Here is a 22187-nt window from a genome sequence, read left to right as displayed (position 1 = left end):
GCTTAGGGAACCCGTCCTGGTATTCCCCTGTGAGATAACCCTGGCAGGGTATCCGCAAGGTGAAAGCCAGGCATCCCGCCGCGAGGGGCCGTTGTGGAGATTAGGCAAGCTATTGCCCAGAGTTGCAGAGTGTGAACCCGTGAATCGAGTTGGCACCGGAGCGAGAATTGTCGAGTCCATGGACATTTTAGGACTCAAGACCCTGCCGAGCCAGGAATTGAACCCTGGTCCCGGGCTGACCTCTGCTTCCAGGTCTGCCTCCTCTAACCAGTGAGCCACACTTCTCCACTGTGCTGCACTCTACACCACTCAACGTAACGCCATTCCACTCTAAGACACTCTAGTCCCTCCATGACTCTCCACAACACTGTATGTTATTCCATGACACACAATAGCCCTCCACTCCACTCTTCGACACTGCGCTCCACGCCACTCTCCTATACCCCACTAACTTTTAGCCATGATGAACAGCAGCCACTTTGGTGTACAACATTGCTAAAACATATTGGCGAAGCCAATAGATTTTGCATAAGCGAGACCTATTTGCTTTGCCAATGCTTGTTCATTAGTGATAAAGCCAGGGATAGAACCCAGTTTTTTGCGGTTCAAAGGAAACAAATTAGCCTTGGTAAGTGAAATTTGCTGTTACCAACATGTGTTGTGTATGGTATCCGTTTCTTTGAAACCGACATTTCATTTCTGATATAGTCCTTGGCTGAAATCCCCCACATCCACAGAGCCAGAACAGGAGGCAGATCCTTCTCATACATCGTGACCAAGACCTGAAACAAACTCCCCCCTCAGCATCAGATGAAGCCCCAACCTGCAAGCATTCAGGAAGAGCCTCAAGACCAGAATTTTCGAATGACCGGAGCTGCCCAAATTCATACCCCCAGCACCTTGAGACCCTCACAGGTGAGTAGTGCTCTCTATAAATCCCTGATTGATTGATTGGCCAACACTGTGTTTGTTTGAGTGTTATAAAGAGGCCCTGCTATTGGTTTGGCTGTCTGTAACTCTTACGGATAATGAAACGAGCAGTGCTGCCTTCTTTAATATACACAGAATCTCTGAGATCGGCTTGTTTTGGCTTCACCTCTGAGAGCTACTTTGAGGGTGTTGGTGAGCTACCAGTAGCTCCTGAGCTACTGGTTGGAGACTACTATTGCACTTGCAGAATGAAGAGTATGGGACGCATATGAGTGAAGCAATTGCCCAGTACCTGACGGCTAATGAGGGGTCTGTTCCTGGCACCGCAACGTTTTGGGAGGCGCTGAAGACTACCTTACGCGGGGTAGACATATCCTGGTGCACGGCGGCCCGCAGGAAGCGTAGGGAGGAACTGACTCGGGCCGAGGCAGAAGTGGAGGCCCTCGGGTGCCGGAGTCGGGAGGCAGGGGGGACCAGTATGTGCGGCAATTGCTTCTTGCACAACAGACCTGTTCTCCCCTATTTATGGACGAAGCACCCCAGGTCTGGTTGGCGACGCGCAGCAGAGTATACCAGTGGGAGGACAAGTCTAGCAAGATGCTACATCGACTCTGCCAGGGCACCATCCACGCCCAGGCCCTCCCGGGAATTCTGGACTCGGCGGGGACGCCGATTACAGACCCTTCAGCCATAGTGGAGAGTTTTGCTGCATACTATTCGGATATTTATGCCCCCCAGGAATGTTTGTCAGAGATCACCATTGATAAGTTCATAACAGACCTGCCCCCCAAAACGGTGCGGGATGAGGTGCGAGATCAGTTAGAGGTCCGCTTGACGGATGAGGAGCTAGCTGCGGCCCTGGGAGAGCTCAATCTCGGAAAGGCACCTGGACCCAGTGGGTTCTCAAGTGAATTCTTCCGTCGCTACAATGTCCAACTAGTCCCTTATTAGCGGGCGGTGATGGAGGAGGCCCAGGAAAAGGTCTCACTCCCTCCAGATTGGAGGCACGCGGAGGTGGTGGTGTTCCATAAACCCGGCCCACCCCCAGAACAACATGCCCCGTATAGCCCCATTTCCCTCTTAAACGTGGAGGCCAAAATCCTGGCGAAAGCATTGGCCAATCGTCTTTTGTCCCACATCTCTGCTCTTGTACACCCGGATCAGATGGGGTTTAAGCCCCAAAGGGTGACCAGGCAAAACATAAGGAGGGCACATGCGGCGGTGGCAGCCATACGGCAGATGGGAGAGCCGGCGGCGCTTCTCTTGGCAGACATGGACAGGGCGTTTGATTCCCTGAGCTGGGTTTACCTATTCGCATTGCTGCGGAGACTCAATCTCGACCCACGCTTCCTGTCTTACATAATGCTTCTATATACGGAGCTAACGGCATCGGTTCGAGTAGCTGGTGCGGCCTCCTCCACCTTTTCTATATGACGGGGCACAAGGCAGGGGTGCCACCTGTCTCCATATCTCTTCCCCCCGCCATGGAGCCGTTGGCGGCGTGGGTATGCATTGATGCACAGGTTCGGGTATTTGAAAGGGCCTCGGGTCTGTCCGACAGGATCGTGCTATATGCGGACGATGTCATTTTTTTTTCTGACAGCAGTTGACAGAACGGGGCCGCGGCTTCTCCGCATCATGCAGATCTTTGGGGAGACGTCAGGGTTATATATGAATCCTCGCAAGTCCACACTGTGGGTCCTCGGAGAACAAACAAGGGTGGGTTTGTGGGCATCTTGGGTCTAGTTGTGGGTGGGGGGATTGAAATACCTTGGGGTGTTCCTTTCAGATGTACCGGCAATCTCTTGTGAACGTAACGTGGCTCCAGTGTGGGGGCAAGTTTGTTCAGACCTTAAGTCTTGGGCCCGTATGCCTCTGACTCTGTTTGGCAGATAGGCAATATTCAAGATGGTAGCACTTCCCTGGCTCCTCTACCAGCTACAGAATCACCCGTACCCGATCCCGTCCAGATGGTTCCGGCTGGTGAATTCTGTGCTTGGGCAATTTTTGTGGGAAGGGGGTAGGGTGCGCATAGCATTGCGCACGTGCTTCCAATCCACTTATTGTGTTGGTCTTGCGTCCTCGGACATTCTCTCATATTACCAGGCATCGCACTTACTGGTTCTTAATGAGTGGTGATATGGGGATAGGAGAGACCCGGCGTATGCGCTGGATCGACAACTCATGGGGTGTCACTCATTACACACACTCCTGTACTCAGCGCCGTTGCGGGGTGCGATGATACTTGTCACGCGGGTGGTGTTCCAGATCTGGAGGCAGGAGCTGCGGCGCATGGGTTGGTGGAATACCCTGACTCGGGAGACCCCTCTGTGGAACAATAGGCGCCTGCCCCACTTGGCGGCCCTACAGGGTTTCCAGGGATGGGATGTCATTGGTATTTCGACCCTGGGAGATGTCGTGAGGGGCACGACACTCAAACCCTTCCCGGACCTCCAGAGGGAATTTCATATGCCACATTCGTAATTTTATCGGTACCTCCAGTTTCGCCTCGCCCTGTCTCCTAGCCTGGAGGGTTTGGAGTCTCTCCCTGAATTTAGCCCGCTGGAGGCGAAAGTCTTTATGGGGAACTTGCAAATAAAGAAGATCTCTCGGATATACCAGTCCCTGGTTACTCATTACTCCCCTACACTACAGAAGTTTCGGGGAGAATGGGAGGCTGACGTGGGCACCCTAGAGGAGGAGGACTGGACGGAGGCATTGGCAGCCCCGCGGGATGTGGTAATAGCAATGCGACTCCATCTGGTTCAATTAAAGTATCTCCACATGGTCCATTTTAATAGAGCATGCCTGTAGCGGGCGGGGCTGATTGCTTCCCCGGAGTGTCTTCGCTGTGGTCGGGAGGAGGGCACCTTTCTGCATACTGTTTGGCAGTGTACATCTTTAGATCGTTTTGGAGGGGGGTCTATGCATCCCTATCGGAGGTACTGGGGTGGGGGATCCATCGAACACCACAGCTTGCCCTGCTTCATGTCATGGAGGGGATAGGGGGCAATGTCTACAAACCACACCTTATGTTGTTAGGGTTTACACTGGCGAAATGAGACATTGCTAAAGAGTGAAAGGCGATGCGGGCCTCCTCGGTAGCTGCATGGAAGAATTGTTTAGATTTTTGCATGGGGTTGGAGCAGCCTATCTTTGTCGCCAGGGGATGCCCACACAAGCACTATAAGATATGGAAACAGTGGGCAGACTATCGGGCCTCTGGTTGGAGCCGCCAGCGGTGGTGGAGACCCATACACTGGGGTAGTTGCTGGAAATATTTTGGTGCGGAGAGGGGGGGCGTGGGGGTGCATGCTGCCAGGGTAGGATTCTTTGTTTGTTTCTTTAGGCTGTGGACAGAAATCTGCGGACATGGTGCGATTCTAGGGGGGTGGAGTGAGGGAGGGTGGGAGTTGGGGAGGGAGCTTTCTATATCATTCAGTATGCTTTTGTTATACACATTGACCTTACTTTAAAAAAATACGATTGCTTCCATTATTACATATGTCTGATTTGACAGATGTCTCTGGTTTACAAAGCCTTGCATTGTATATGCTAATTGACGAATAAACTATGTTTTAAAAAAAAATAATAGACCCAGAGAAATGCAAATCAGTCGTGACCTTGCTCCAATAAGAACAGCCCAGCCCTAACTGCCAAGCCAGGTTCTCTCTGAACCGGAACACAAGCAACCCAAGACCCTTTTGCCAAGGCCCCCGAGTATTCACAGGCATGAGTCCTTTGCTCACTATGCCACTGGAACCAAGGTACACCCGACTAAAGAACCCTCATCAGGGCAAAACCGGTATTGGGTTTCTTGTGTTCTGGTTCATAGAGGAGCTGGTTTGGCATTTCACACTGGATGTTTCTACTGGAGCAGGGTCAAGACTGATTTGCAAATGGCTGAGTTTAAGCTGAAGTGGTACAGTGAGCAAAAGAACAATGGGTTAGAATGCTACCCAGAACAATTGAAAATGGTTAGACTTATTGCAATTATCCTTCCATCCCATTTTGCGTGTTTGCTGTAACACCTTAAAAAGCCAAGTGTATTCCCAGGCGTGGGTCCCTTGCTCACTGTGCACTGGACTTAAGCTACACACAAATGAAGAGCCCCAGTGAGGCTGAAGCCGGTCTTGGGTCACTTGTATTCTGTTTCAGAATGTACCTGACTTGGCAGTTCGGGATGAACTGTTCTGATTGGAGCAGGAACAAGACTGATTTGCTAATGGCTGGGTTTAATCTCGGGTGGCATGGTGGACAAAAGAACAATGGTTTGGAATGTTACCCCAAGCAATTGCAAGTGGTTATACTTATTGCAAGGATCCTCCCATCACCTTTTGAGTATTTAACATTACTACAGGCTGCCATAAAGTAGGAAAACCTGGAAAAAACAATGACTTGAATCAAGGTTATACTAGCACTGGTACCAAGTGCAGGGTATATTAAAGGCAGAAGGTACAGGTGGAAATAGGCCACCTTAAGAACTGTTAGAATATGTAGAGCAGAAGACACCTCACAGTGAAGATGATCTCATAATCCGAAGTGACTGAACCCCGTTGGATGGGAGGCATCTTACGTACATAACAAATGTACACTTTTCTATGCAGAATCTTAAACCTGTATCTAACAGTGGACTCAACCCAGATTCCAAAGGCTGGCAATGTTCCTTTTCAGTCTTCTCAAAGGCCAATAAGTCATCATGAATATAACAATATGTATCTGCCAATTAAATGTATTGGCCATGATTGTCCTCAAAGTCAACCTGAATGGTGTCTGGGTTAAGATTAACAAGATGTAGAAGTTAAACTTCTTTTACGTCCAGGTTGGGCTGTCGTCTTTCAACTACATTTCTTGAGATTTCTCAATTCCACACAATATGTAAACTTTCTATATGTCTTTAAGGTAATTAAAGCAGAGATAACAATTGTATCAATATTATGCTATTTGTTGAACCTGGCCCTTTCTGCAGGTTCACCCCAGATATTTGCCTTCCTTTGCCTTTATTTGCTGAACTTGTTTTATTTGGCTTTTAGGACTCTGGGGACTTTTTCCCTGAACGCCAGTGCCTAAATGCTTCTGCTCACCCTTTTAAACATGGTAAACTTGACATATTCCCAATTGGTACATTCAATTTACTTACAGTTTCCTAGTAAATTGTACTACATATACCCAGGGCCTGTAAAGTAAATGCTGCTAGTGTACTACAGCACTCATAGCGATACTGACCAAAGAATCTTTTAAAACGTGTCTTAGGCCTTCCACTGCCACCTATAATAATCTTTTGACAGGCATAAACCTTCCTTTTTAATACTTATAATTCACCCTAAGGTAGTCTGTAAAAGCTCATTGGGCAGGGTGCATTGAATATAAAAGGTAGCACATGTGTAATTAAGATTGGCCTATCCTACCAATGAAAAGTTCCTAAAGTAATTTTTTAACTGTTGTAAGGCCTACCTCTCTGATTGACAAACACTGAGTTACCTTATTACAAGTATTACTTGTTAACTTTATATTGGTAGCAGATAGAGATGTGCTGTTTACACTCAAATAATTTTGTAATTTAAAATTTTCTTTTAATGGTAAAATCGGATTTTAAGTTACTATTCTGAAAATGCCACCTTTAGGAAGTTGTCATTTTTCTGCCCTAAGCCAAATGTACCCCTCTGCCTGTGTTCAGGGTCACATGACTGTCACTATCTCTTCTTGGTGCTTTGTGTATTGAGACAAATGAGGCTGAGGTATGACGGGAGCGGTCTTACTAACAGGATGGTTTTAAAGTAGTTGTGCCCTGTCCTGATTACATTTCAAAGGGCCTAACCTGCAGCAGACACAAAGGAACTTGACACCAGGTCTGCCCTTGCCTTTGTCACCATGGAACATTTGGAGACAGGATCAGTGAAAGAAGATGAACTGACCACAACCAGTTTTGGGGGCAGGCCAGGGAATTCCCCCACACAAAGGCCAGCACCAGGTATACATTTGGCATCTTCAGAACCTCTCATCAGAACTTTCCTGGACCCGTGGAAGAATGAGAAGAGGGGCTGCCCTGCTGTCTGAAGAAGGAAGCCTTGAACCCAGGCTTCCCAGGAGTAACTTCAAGGGTGAGTTAGCTGACCTCCTGTTTGAGCTGTAGGGACACAGCAAGCTTCCAGAGGCCTCCATACAACTGCCCAGCTGGCAAGCACCAACTGGACCAGCCTGGACCTCCCTGAGCCCTGCTGCTGGTCTCTTCTGGAGTGAGTCCTGATCCCTAAGATGTCCCCCCAGGTCCTGGACCCAGGACTAGCATCAGAGTGTACTCATCCTGAAGAAAATGTGAAAATACAGACGCTTTAGGCTCCTTGCAAGTGCAAAGTAACCTCTTTGCTCTGAGAATCGACCACCTGTGATGACCACCAACACGAAGTTCGGGCAGAACCTTCTCTTAACGTCGACATTGACTTTTGACAATGAACACCAATGCAAGACCTGCACATTTGCACAAACAGTGCAGCCCTCAATGGCCACCAACATAAGGCTCCAGTGACCATTTCTTCACGCTACAATAGGGATGTCCATGATGCCCAACCTGCTTCTCACGCCAACAATGACCTCCTCACGGCCTGCCAACACAAGCAGTGTTCTTCACACAGACTTGAGAGAGTAATTCTTCGGTGGGGTGAACGTGGTCTCTGTATCCCAACACAGTCAGGCTGACCTTGTGACTTCCCTCCGGTCCAACTTGATCAGGTAAGCATTAGTGGCGCTTTGTGCTTTTTGGTGCTATTTCCACCTACAACTTTAAAAACCCATATCTCTAGTTTTACAGATTAGATTTATGTTGTTTTGGTGTAATTTTATTTATTACATTTTTCTCTGTATTGCTTTGGGATGTTTCTATATTGTGTTTCTACTTTATTACTGTTTAAGTGCTGAATAAAATCTTTACATTTTGCTTCTAAGTTAAGCCTGACTGCTTTTGTGCCAAGCACAGAGGAATTTACTGACTATTGTGGTCGTTGCCTGAGAAGGGCTCACACACCCCTCAACCAAAAACCCACTTTCTCAAAATGGTTCTAGCCATGATTGGAAGCCTATTTTCATTTACAGGTGCCTGATATTTTACTCAATTTCTTCTAATAGGGTTATACATTCAACTGCATATATTGACTATTATGCAATGTTTGGTTATACATAATTGATTGACACTATCCCTCTCAGTAGTACATAAAGAATATCATTTGGCAATTTTCATGGGTTTCCTGCATGCATGCATGCATGCATCCATGTGATTTTATTTTCCGAAATGATAACATTCTGGGAAATAAGGCCTAGATTTATTAACATTCACACAACACAGTGCTGCATCAAAATGACTGTATTGTATGAATGCTAAAAAATTCAGCCGTGACAAGTGTACTATGAACCATATGCTGTTGTTGCCGTTGGTATCGCTAGCACACAAATGTGTATAGTATAAGGCTAAGCATTGCAATACTGCTCAAGGGAGATTCAATGCTGTCTTTCATGAGATATGTAATTAAAGTATAACTACAATTATAATTTTTAATAGAATGGCATTTGTCAGATGACCAGCCACATAATTGTGCAATTTTGCAGTAACTACACATCATGCATGGAAAAGGATCATGCCATATTCTGCTCGCCCCATGTTTGCACCTGGTTTTATTTGCTTGAAAAACAACAGGTGTTTGTGCTGTTCCCAAATCGTTGCACCTCCTCTACAGAGATATTAAGGGGCATCGGCACTACTAGTTTACCGGCTTGTGTCCCCGTTGCCCTTTCCCTCCTCTTTCCATGTGGCGTCTCTCACCCTCCCCTCCTCTTTCCCGCCTTCAATATCTGTCAACTTCCCCTGCTCTTACCCCCTCCCCTGAATCTCTCCCCTTGCCTGCTTTTCCCCTTACGTATTTGTGCTTATTGTTTATCTCGACCTTGCAAGTAACTATGTTGCCATGCTCTAATAACTGTGTAACCTTTGTAACGATGTAACCTGTGACTATGATCTGATACTCATGTAAAGCGCTCTGATACCTCTGGGTCTAGCAAGCGCTATATAAAACCTTTAAAATAAAATTAAAAAAATAAATAAATGTACAACGGCCTGGTGCTGCACTCACGCCAACTTTTGGTGCACACTAGTTTTGGCATAAAAAAAGTTGTTTGGCGATTCCATTTGCAATTTCCACTCTCAAGCACTGCCTTGCTTCACCTGAGCGACCACACAAGCCTATAATAAATGTTCTGTCCCTCTTTAGCGCAGTGCAGAAGAACTTCCTAGGGCAGGGGCTTTTCCAAATAAAAAAGCTGGAAAAGAGTACTTTTATTTCCTTACATTATGCCTCAAAAGAAGGCCTGGGCCCTATATGAAGAGCATATCCCCGTTAGTTAAAGACCTACTGATGCCCTGGTTAAACGTGACAGAACGAGACAAACTGAAACAACCAATTACACTGGAACAAGTGGGTGAGGAACTCTCGGACCTCAACCTCAGCTAGACCCCTGGGCCCCTGGACAGCTGGTGGAATACTACCGTAAACTCCACTTGGTGATTCTTCTAAGATAATGGACATGGAGCCAAAAACGAAGGAATGCTTCACCTCTGCGATAGAGTTGGCCACGATTGTGTTCCTGTCGAAATGGGGTTGCCCCCCATATCGCTGTACCTCCTACCACCCAGCTTATCTTATAAACGCAGAAGTCACACTCTATACTAAAGTATTAGCTAATTGTCTCCTGCGTGTTCTGACCCACCTGGTTCACCTGGACCGATGTGGGTTCCTTTTAGCATGAGGCACTGCATCAGAAGGGTTACATTGACCCTTGGTTGGTTCCAATCTCTGCGTGGCTCCACAAAGCTCATGGTCATAATTTTGAGAAAGCATTCGACACCCTGGATTGGACATTCTTAGATGTGGTGTTGCTCAAGCTGGGCTTTGGCCCTCTATCAGTCACAAATTCTAGTTATTTATGCAGCGCATCAGGTGAGGGTGAACAGGCACTATTCTCCAGATTTCCCATCTGAAGGGGTACTAGACAGGGGCTTCCCTCTCTGTTTGCACTGGCCGTAGACTTGCTGGTGACCTGGTTGCACTGTGATGCATAGGTGTGGTGCTTAGGGTGCTTAGACTGGAGACTGCGGACGGAAAAAATGATTGCCCTTTATGCGGACGACATCCTGCTGTTCTTATCCCAACCTGCAGTGACGGGCCAATGCCTATTTGAAATTTCTTATATCTTCAGCTCAGCTTCTTACTTATTTGGGCCAGTTCCTCTTGATCCCCCGAGTGGTTATCGACAGGATGAGGCCTGGCATCTAGAAATCCTTACATGCTGCCTCAGCATCCTATACCTTTGGGTGCACATGTCCTTGGAACCGGAGCTGACATGGAGTCTAAACCTCCACCCCCTTCTTCATAGAGCCTGTGAGGACATGATTCATTGGAGCAGACTACCCCTCAGTCTTATAAGCAGGATCACCCTGTTCAAAATGATACTTCCCTTATGCTTTACGTGCTTCAAAACGTCCCCCTCACACCTGGTGCCATAATCTGGCGATGACAGTGCGTAGTTTCTTGTGGGCGAATAACCCTTCCAGAGTTGCCTTTGGAAAATGTGTTCACACCAAATATGATAGTGGGCTCGCCATGGTGGGCATCCACCAGTATTACTGGGCAATGCAAACTTTGGTAGTGAAGAACTGGTTACACGGGGGTTGGGATGACCTGACATACCAGGGAGCAATGGCACTAATCAGCGTTACAATATAATGGACCTCCTGTATGGCACGCCTATCCCCTTCTATCCCGGAAGCGACTAGGGTGGTGTTTCGGGCATGGAGGTAGCATTGCAATGGACAAGATGGGACCAAAGGGTGACAATAGGGACCCCCCCCCTACTTCCTCCTCCCCCCATGGCCGGACCACTGGATGGCCTGGTTACTCACACTTGGAGGAGTTCCAAGGGTGGAATCGGATTGGAATCTCGCAACTGGGAGATGTCTGTGAGGGGGACCAAATGAAATTATTTCGGGACCTAAAAAATGAGTTTAACCTGCACAAATCCTAATTCTACTGATACTTACAACTCAGGCATGCTCTTTCCAATTATCAAGAGACCCTCAACAATGTCCCAGAATATAGCACACAAGAGGCACAGTTGCTTATGTTACCACTATGAAGAAGTGGGGATTCCCAAATACATAGAACTTTGGGACTGCACGCTCCCAACCTGATAGGACCCTTGCGATCAAAGTGGGAGGAGTGATTGGGGCCCCTAGAGGAAATAGATTTGCGAGGCACTTATATGGGGACCCGTTCGGCTTTGGCTTATTAATTTTATATATCTACACCAGGACTATCTTACACCCCAAAAGCTACAGAGTGCCCATGCAATGCCAACATCCTCTTGTATCAGATGCCGGGAACCCAAAGGGTACTATCACATGACATGGAAATCCCCAGTTATACAACACACAGATATTCACTTCAATATCGAGGGTGTTGGAGACCCATACTGAAGCCACACCAAGGGTAGCTTTAATAGGTATCCTAGAGAAGTTGGGAGGACCCTGGGAAGACAAGACTCTGGTGGGATTGGGTACGCTGCCGGCTATGAGAGACATTGTCAGATACTGGAGATCCCCCGGGGCGCCCTTGATTGTAGAGTTAAAGAAGGGAATGGACTGGTGCACCAAGCAAATTGAGATAATATATTTAGCATGTGGATGCCCTTGTAAATATGACAAGGTATGGAGAAAGTGGTGCACCTACTATGGGTAAGAGTGAACGGGCTGATAACGGCACTTATAATAAGGTGTGTTTCTCACATGTGGGCACCGATGTGGGAGGCAAATACCCATACTATGTTTTATATATGTTGTGATCGCCTTGAGAGTGCAATACTTTATGTATTGAAAATCAATGAAAGTTTTACTATTACAAAAAAGTAGGCTTGAGTGAAATTTTAATTACACTGGCCTATCCCAATGGGTTTAAAAGAATAAAGGTTTGCCTACAAGGGATTTTGTTTATCTGTTCATTTTGGAGATACTATCTCAAACGTATTTGTCGAGGTTACACCCTTATTAGTGGTGAACAATAAATGTAATCAAACAATCAATGAATAATTATACTTTTAAGAACACAGTATTTGTAAAAGTATAATTATTCGTTTGATTAAATCTATTGTTCAGCACTAATAAGGGTGTAACCTCCACAAATACGTTTGCGATAGTATCTCCAAAATTAACAGATAAACAAAATCCCTTGTAGGCAAACCTTTATTCTTTTAAATCTTTAGCGCCCAAGCCTCCAAGGGTATATTGGGTTTCCCACTTTTTATGAAACAAATCCAACGGGGACATCATGTCACGTTTCTTACATCAGTATACCACTACAAGTAATGCCATGCCATCTGCTGTTAAAATTTACCAAGAATCGCGCTAATCACGGTAAAAATATAGGGGCAGATTTACAAGCCACTAGCGTTACTTTTGCGCCGCCCTTGCGTCACTTTTGTGCCACTGTTGTGCTACTGTTGCATCACTTTTGAGACGCAACAGCGGCATAAAAGTTGCGGCCCATTTACAACGTGAAACATCTAGGGAGATGCGTCACGTTGTAAAGCCCTGCCTCACATTATACCTGCACCAGGTATAATGTATGCAGGGTAGGCATTCTCATGCAAAAAGCCATGTAGAACTGAAATTTACAAGATTTCACTGCGTCACTCTACGCCTTCACTGCGTCATCATCCCTACACCTGCTCAGACCAGGCATTAAGGGTTGATGCAGAGCATTTTACATGGGACCTACCTATGTTTTCTGGCGCATTGCTGGAGTTGCGTCACTTTTGTGACAAACTCCAACAATGCGTCACTTTTTCTCCAGCAGATGTGTCAGAATTTCTGATGCATCTGTAATTCCTTGCGCGATGGTGCACTGTATTGTAAATACAGTGCATCCATGGTGGCGCAAGGACATTTGGAGGTGACGCAAGGAAACTGATGCATCTATGCAGATGCGTCAGTTCCTTGTAAATCTGCCCCATACCATGGGAAAATCAGAACATGGCTGTTCGCGGTGCTTTTATTTAATGTATCCTCTCACCAAAAATTTATATAAGCATTGATATTCTCACTTGAAACATACATTCAGTTTCAGTTGTTATGTTTTTAGCCCCCAGTGATACAAAAGAGCACTCGGATTCTCTTATGGCAGAATATCTACAAAGATGTGAGGACGGAATTAAATCGGGCATTACAAATGCCTAAAGTCCAGAGAACTCCCTGGACATTAGTTGATGACTCAGATTTATTTGATTTATGTCCACCTTTGATTCAAATCAAAGAGTAATAATTCACTGAGATACCACTTACACACTATTATCAGTAAAACATTTGATGCACCTTTGCCTTGTGGACAGCTCCAGATTGTATGCCTTAAACATGCTATCATGTTGTGTCCTGTTTTTTGTATTTAAATACCTCAGTCACTACGATGGATTCAGACAATTCCTTGCCGTACCTCTATAATTTTGGAGCTTGCAGAATTGCTCAATCAGTAGCATCTCAGGGTCTGAAAGCAGTGGCAGCTGGCATCTACAGGGAGGGGGGCGGGTGCGCTCACATGTAAAAATAATATATGTAAAAAAAAGTATCTGGGGATGAGCAAGACTTCCTCCGGTGCGGACATCTTCTCCCTTCCACAGCAGCCTAGCCACCAGGAAACTCTCTTGGCCAATCCTGGCGCTGCTCACATGCAGCATGTGAGAACTGCTCTGACTGAAGGTAGCGTTCTCACTCGGCTCTCCACAGCTCTCCAAAAAGATCATCAGCACGGAGGTGATAGAACACCACCAACAACTGTTCGTCACCTCCAAAGTGTCATTGGAAAATAAAAATGCAATATGGCAGTCCATACTGGACAAGGTGAATGCAGTTGGAGTGAGAAGGAGGACAATTGGAGAGGTCAAGAGGCGCTGGGAGGATGCGAAGCGCAAAACCAAGAAGAAACTCGCTGACAACCATCAGGCAGCAATGCAGACTGGAGGTGGCAGTCTAGTGGAACACCAGGAGCTGGATGAGATGGAGCAAATGGTGTCCACAGTCATCAGTGGGGAGACGGTGGCAGAAGTTGGGGGTCCGGATATTGCTCGACATGACCTGACACAACAGCAACAGGGTGAGTACCGAACAGGGACTGGGGGGACGGGGGAGATGGGCACAATTGCACACATGCACAATTAAGTAGAGCACACTCCACACCCAAAATGACTCTGGATCATGTCCCTGATCCCCTTGTCACACTGTAGCACACATACAAGCAGTAAATAGGCCCCCGTCCACAATGGGCACAAAGCGGTCCCTCCCCACACATCACCAATCTCCCAACCAACCCATGCACATGTGTTAAAACCAGCAAAGCTGCGTGTCTGTGAGCCACAATGACAATGCAGGTGACACTGCATGACGAATAGCATGGCTGCAGTCCAATTATCATGACATGGTGCACGCCACGACACTGAGATGGATGAGTGTGGAACACATCCGGAAAGGAGCAAGTCACACTCTGACACATCCACGTGCACAAACAATCCCTGATGTCAACAGCACATCTGCGGATAAACCATGCCCAAGTGTCCAAAATCCAAACAAGAGCCAAAATTAGCCAGGTCTGCAACATCTCAGCACTGTAGAAGCACAGAAGTCAAAGGCACACTGCCTCAAAGGGATAAGGGGCAGCAAAATCACAGCTGCAGTGGCGACTCTCCCACAATGCAGCACACACACATAGCAATAAGAGCACATCAACATTGACGACAATGTGGTATAAAGTGCAACACTTTCACTACAGAACAGAGTACACAACTGGTTCCGCTTGTGCGTAGAAACTGGCCAATCACATCTGGCATAGCAGGAAACTGTGAGATGATAATGCACGTGTATAACCTCACATCCTTGATGTAGTTCAAATGTCCACTGTCCCGCATCAAATAGTCAGCTCCTCCCAAACAGTCACAATGTACATTGTCATGCAGTCTGTATGTAAACTTGAACAATGCATCAACATACATGTCAATACAATGTTAAAATGCATTTCCCTTTAACATTGCAGAGGGAAGATCAACACCTCCTGCAGAGCAGACCAGACAACTCATCAGTGATGATGAAGAGGACCGCCACACCTTCAACAGCAACGCCCTACAACAGCTCATGGACAGTAATGGCAACCCACCTCCAGGAGCAGGGCAGCCCAGCTGCATCGAGGTGACCCCACCCCCGCACAGACCACACAGCAGGAAGCACCCATCACCACAGCTGGCTCCCTGCACCTTACCGAAGAACACATTGCAGTCCAAGGCCAGGTGTTAGACTGCCAGAAGGAGGTGGCTGAACAAGTGCAGGTGGGGTTCGACCACATGGCAGCCAAACTAGATGACATAGGTGGGTGCCTAAGCCACATCATGGACCACTTACACTCCCTAACAGACACCCACAGTTCGCTCTATGATGCCCAACAATCCATGCCCGACATCTCTGGAGCCATGCCTCTGAGAGGAGAACACCTGTCTAGTCAGAGTGGCCTCAGCGATGTCAGCCGAGAGTTGGCACAGATGCTGAGGATAATGGAGAACATGGAGCAGATGCACATGGAAAATAATGGCTGCCACAGGTGCAAACCAGTGAAAAGTTGTTGGTATCTTCCCTGCCCTGCAGATCCTCATCATCGCATTGCTGCCACTAGGGCAGTTGCTGATGAATGCTGCTGGTACTTCTACACACACATCTCCGGCCCCTGATGTGTCAGTTGCACACAGTGCTTCAGACCAAACATCAGCACCCACATGTCAGAGAGATGACATAGAGGACAACGATGTGGGTGATTCCACCTGTGTATTAGGAAGGAGCCAGTAGCAATCTACTCCGCCATATGCCCTGTTTCAGCTTGGTTCTGCCCTCTGCATAATGCCCTGTAACAACACCTCCCACTGTCCCCGAAACACTCTGCAACACTCACCTTGGACCTCGACATGGACTGCCATATTTTGTTTGCTTATCAATGACACATCAATCAGACTGCGGACTGCACACTTCCTCTTCCGATGTACTTGTCAATCCCTAAATGACTCAGGCTGGTCCTCGACTGGGCTACAATGTAATGTGGGGTTTGCATGGCTGTGTACTGCTCCAGCTCTGACACTCCACAAATGTGAATAAATCATTCAAATTCACACAGATGTGTCATGTCCATAATCAATCAAGTATGAGTGTATTGATGAATGTAAGGACATTGATTGCACAAAAAGGTACACCTCGGGAATGAAAGCAATGTGCCTGTGTGACCGTGAGCGTCATCATCTGCTATGGTATCTCTCTCAGGGGGTGCCTGCTGCATGCAAGACCAAGGTCGGTGGTGCAGATGTCCTTTCGCCTTATGTATTGAGACAAAGGAGCTTTAACACACGATACACACACAACAATTGGCATGTATGAGCCAAGAGCCCAAGCGGTCTTGCGCTCCTTGTACAATCCCTTCATGCGTGCCCGCCCTCCGGGTACATGCAACATTACAACATTGTTGATGGGCCGTGTGGCGCCGACACTGTGACAGAGACACGTGCATCAGTTGTTTTCCTGTCCAGCCCAGAAATGAACCATGCGCCGAGCCCAGGGATAATTATTCACACCCCTACGCTGGCCTGGCGTATGCCGACCCAGCCCACTCGGATTACGTATAAAGAGGGGGGACGACGACGCTACATGTCCGAGTTCTTCCCCACTGCCGGAGGTGTGATGGCTGCGTACGCCTGGCATATCACAAGACTCAATCAAAAAGGGTCCATGACTTGCGTTGCAGAGAGTTGGTGGCACTGGATACACTGCGGCTGGCACTGGCCTACCGCCTCGGTACGGTGACTTTCGCTGCACTGAGGTAGGGGCACCTTAAGTGCTGAGCGGGTGTGCAACCTGGGATGATGCGCCATCCAGGCGGTCCGGACTGATAAGGATTTGCGTGAGCCCTGCTGGACCGCAATGTAGGCTTGAGCCAGTGGGTAGCGGAGGCCTACCGCCACATGGCGTTGCCTCGCAGTTCACAGAGTTAGTGGCACCTAAAGAGCTGAGCGGGTGTGCTGCCTGCGGTGATGCTGTGTGCACTGATATGATTTCTGCCATTGCGAAATCAAGACTCAGAATCACATGTGTGACCTGGTGAACCCCATGGTGCGGGGCTGCATGATGTGGAGGCTGCCAAAGTCATGGGCCCCTGGCTTGGAGCTTGCACCCGCACGTAGTGGGCCCTCTTAGAGACACGCCGGTGGAGGAAGGTGAGCAGTGAGGCCTGTGTGCGCAGGGGGTGGCAAGCGATGATGGTGTGTGCAGCGATATAAACTCTGCCATTCATAAATCTGGACTCTGTTTCAGATAAGGGACCTAGCGGACTGCAGTGTATACCGGCAAGTGGTTGGAGACCCATCGGTGCAGCAGGTGAGAAGTGAGGCGTGGGTCAGCATTGTCTGCACTTTCTCTCCCTCTCCCTCTCTTCCTTTCACTGTCTCTCTCTCTCTCCCTCTCTTTCTCTCTCTTTCTCTCTCTCTTTCTCTCTCTCTCTCCCTCTCTTCATTTCACTCTCTCTTCCTCTCTTTCTCTCTCTCGCCCTCTCTTCCTTTCACTCTCTCTCTCTCTCCCTTTCTTTCTCTCTCTCTCTCTGGGTAATCTACCATTACTACACGCCCACTTCTGTGAATTTACATTTCTATGCATCTTTTACTACGCAGGAACTGTTATATCGCAAATCACTGACATATTTTCGAAAGACACAATATCGTCCTACAAATATATCGATACAAACATATGGATAACAAAAATATCGACATCCAATACCTATCTAAAAACATACAAAAATATCGGATACACAATATCGAAGAACATAAATATCGATATTACTAAAATCGACAACATACATATCGAAATGTGTAAATATCGACAACTGAAAAATATACACACTAAGTAAAATATATCGACAGCAAATTTATCGACAACATTAATATCGTTAATTTGAAAAAATCGAAAATTAAATAAATGTATAATAGTTTTAAACCACTATAAATTAAATTAATACAAAAATAAACATCACTCATAACATACAATAAATATAATTACATTTCACAATAACAAAACACTGAAAACATATAATATTAAACTAAAAGTATCTATATAAATAAAATAAACTAAACATACCAAAATATTAATTAGCATTTGCCTCATTTGGAAACTAACTACCCATAGATAATTAAAAAAATACAAACTAACCAATAAAAACACTGCAAATTCAAATGAACCAATAGAAAACTAATTGCTAACTCAAAAACAGTATATAAACAATTAAAGACTAAACACAGACCACAACAAAAAAAAGAAAACAACAGGAGAGAAAACTCTAGATGACCTCAACTACACCTATAAGAAAATCAACAGATAACCTAACATTCAATAAATTAAAAGTAAGTAACTAAACTAAGTATGGGTGAAATTTGCGAATTCGCGGTCTGCGAATTCCGCAAAATGGCAGAAAAAATCGGCGAATTCGTGACTTTTCCCGCAAACTCGTGGATTTTTTTGCCATTTGCACAAATATGTGACCACGTGTGCCTGTAACTTTGCCAGCGCGCCAAAAGGCGCCGAAGTCCCTTGAGTGAGCTGGCCATTATAGTGGGGACGGGCGGGAAGACGTTTCATACCGCTAGTGTGTGGTGGACGGGGCCAAACGGGCGGGGCTTCTATGCAAGTTCACATGCATCTTGTTTATAAAGGGTCAGAGACCGCACAGAGCAGCAGATGAGGAGAAAGCAGCCTCCTGGTCACAGGAGCTACACAGGGATGGCGCTCGGGAAACTCATGGATGCAAAAATACGTTCGGCACAGGACCCCAGAATCCTTCAGATGTCCAAGATAGCTCTGTAGGGTGTTGGTACAAAGCCATTCTGATCCTGTTCAGTGGGTTCAGACGCATGCAGCTGCTGCTTCTGGACAATGTCCCATCTCATACTAAACTGCCCCGTACAGGCATATGCTGGCGCTGGGCAGTAGGGTGCAGTGGCATGCGGGTGCTGCACGCCTGGTACATGCGCATACCGGGGGGACACGTGTTTATTGGTGCTGTGTAGCAAGTTATGACTTTATATTTTGACTGCACCAGACAGTGGTACACCTACACGGATCCAGAGCATCCAGGCACCAGACTTCATGGTGCAAGAGCATAATGGTGCTGTGCGGTATGGGTATGTATGTACTGGGGGCAGGGGGGCACTTAGCACAATGTGTGCTCACACCCAGAGGGCTCCCAGGCAATTGAGCACGAATGATTTTCACACTGAGAGTGCTCCGGGGCAGTTCAGCAGCACGGGGGCTCACACCCACTGGGCCCCGGGGCAGTTCAGTAGCCCGGGGGCTCAAAACCCCTGGGCAGCTCAGCAGTGCGTGGGCTCACACCCACAGGGCTCCCAGGCAGTTTAGCAGCACCACCCTCTGGTTCATCACTGCCACCCTCTCGTTCATCACTGCCACCCTCTAGTTCACCACTGCCACCCTCTGGTTCACCACTGTCACCCTCTGGTTCACCACTGTCACCCTCTGGTTCATCACTGCCACCCTCTGGTTCATCACAGCACCCTCTGGTTCACCACTGCCACCCTCTGGTTCATCACTGTCACCCTCTGGTTCATCACTGCCACCCTCTGGTTCATCACAGCACCATCTGGTTCACCACTGCCACCCTCTGGTTCATCACTGTCACCCTCTGGTTCATCACGGCCCCCCTCTGGTTCATCACGGCCCCCCTCTGGTTCATCACAGCACCCTCTGGTTCACCACTGCTTCACCACTGCCACCCTCTGGTTCATCACTGTCACCCTCTGGTTCATCACTGCCACCTCTGGTTCTTTACAGCACCCTCTGGTCCACCACTGCCACCCTCTGGTTCATCAATGTCACCCTCTGGTTCATCACTGTCACCCTCTGGTTCATCACTGCCATCCTCTGGTTCATCCCAGCACCCTCTAGTTCACCACTGCCACCCTCTGGATCACCACTGCCACCCTCTGGTTCACCACTGCCACCCTCTGGTTCACCACTGCCACCCTCTGGTTCATCACAGCCACCCTCTGGTTCATCACAGCCACCCTCTGGCTCACCACTGCCACCCTCTGTTTCACCACTACCACCCTCTGGTTCACCACTGTCACCCTCTGGTTCACCACTGCCACCCTCTGGTTCATCACTGCCACCCTCTGGTTCATCACAGCACCCTCTGGTTCACCACTGCCACCCTCTGGCTCATCACTGCCACCCTCTGGTTCATCACTGTCACCCTCTGGTTCATCACTGCCATCCTCTGGTACATCACAACACCCTCTGGTTCACCACTGCCACCCTCTGGCTCATCACTGCCACCCTCTGGTTCATCACAGCACCCTCTGGTTCACCACTGCCACCCTCTGGATCATCACTGCCACCCTCAGGTTCACCACTGCCACCCTCTGGTTCATCACTGCCACCCTCTGGTTCACCACTGCCACCCTCTGGTTCACCACTGCCACCCTCTAGTTCATCACTGCCACCCTCTGGTTCATTACAGCACCCTCTGGTTCACCACAGCCACCCTCTGGTTCATCACTGCCACCCTCTGGTTCACCACTACCACCCTCTGGTTCACCACTGCCACCCTCTGGTTCACCACTGCACCTTCTGGTTCATCACAGCACTCTCTGGTTCACCACTGTAGATTATGGGGAGAAAGCACACCTGCCCAGCCAGCCTCAACCGAGACAAATTAATTTGGGGCTGGTTAATGTGTTACTGAATTTGAACTTCAAGTCCGGCACCTGCTTCCTTATCTGTAAGTGCTTCCTGTTGCGGTTTAACTTTTGTGACAGGAGCATTGTGCCATACTTGTAACTATTCTCTGACCCTGCTTTGAGGGTCAGAGCAGGGTCAGAGAATAGTTGCAAGTAGGCACAAACTCTGGAGGCGCCACTCAGGAAGCACTTACAGGGTTACAGCAGGTGCCCAAGTTGAAGTTAATTTCTTTGTAACCATTTTGTAAATGGTTACAAAGAAATTAGCTTCAACTTGGGCACCTGCTGTAACCCTGTAAGTGCTTCCTGGAAAAAATGTGTCCCGCTCGCGGATTCGCAGATTTTTCGCAATTTCGTGAGATTCGTGGATCGCGAAATTGCGGAAAATCCACAAATTCCGTGAGCGGAACGAATTTTCGGCCCATACATAAACTAAACTAAACTAAATAAAACTAACAGCTAAAAGAAAAAAATACAAAAATGATCTAAATACTAATGAATATCTACTTTTTATGTTCTCCTACCACTACAGAATATTCGACAGAAAATCAACAAAGAACAGAAGACACAAAAGAAAGATACAAATAACAAAGTATCTCCAAACCATTAAAAAAATTAAATTTAATAACTCTAAGCTAAAACGAATAACAAAAACTTTAACTGCCACCTACAAAAAATATCAGAACTATTAATACAAATAAATGTACTTTTTTTTTTCAGAAAAAGAAAATACAGAAAAACCAGAACACAACTGAACAGTACAGAACATCAAAGTCTAATACAGATCAACAATGTAAGTATTTACTATAACAATGTTTTTAAATTGCATTTATAATACATAGAAGAAGATTTTAAATAACTATAAAATATATTTCTTATAGATTTACATACAGCAAAATGACAGAAGGAGCAGAATTTGTAACCAGACAAAAAGGAAAACTATTACTCTGTGATATGGGTTACACCTATACACAAGAAAATCAATGTGGTTAAAAAGTGAACTGGAAATGTTGTAAATATTACTCCAACAAATGTTACAGAAGGGCAACAACTAGGGAAGCAACGGTACTTTATACTAGGGAACTCAACCACCCACCAAACATAACAGAAATTGAAGTAAGAACAGCATTAGAAAACATAAAAGAAGCAAGTACAGGTTCCCAAAAACCAACTAGCGTCATTTTAAAAGAACAGATTCCCCATATCCCTAAAACAGCCACCACACAAATGCCAAATATAGCTTCCCTAAAAAGAACAATTGCACGTACCAAAAAAACAACTACCACTACCACTCCACCTCCCAGAACATATAGCGAAATAATTTTAAATCCTGAACAAATTATAAGTTTAAACAAACAACCATTTGTCATTTATGATAATGAAAACAATGCCAAAAGACT

This window comes from Lissotriton helveticus, chromosome 10, assembly GCF_964261635.1.
Source record: "Lissotriton helveticus chromosome 10, aLisHel1.1, whole genome shotgun sequence".
Classification (NCBI taxonomy): domain Eukaryota; kingdom Metazoa; phylum Chordata; class Amphibia; order Caudata; family Salamandridae; genus Lissotriton; species Lissotriton helveticus.
Note: the sequence above shows the minus strand (reverse complement) of the source record.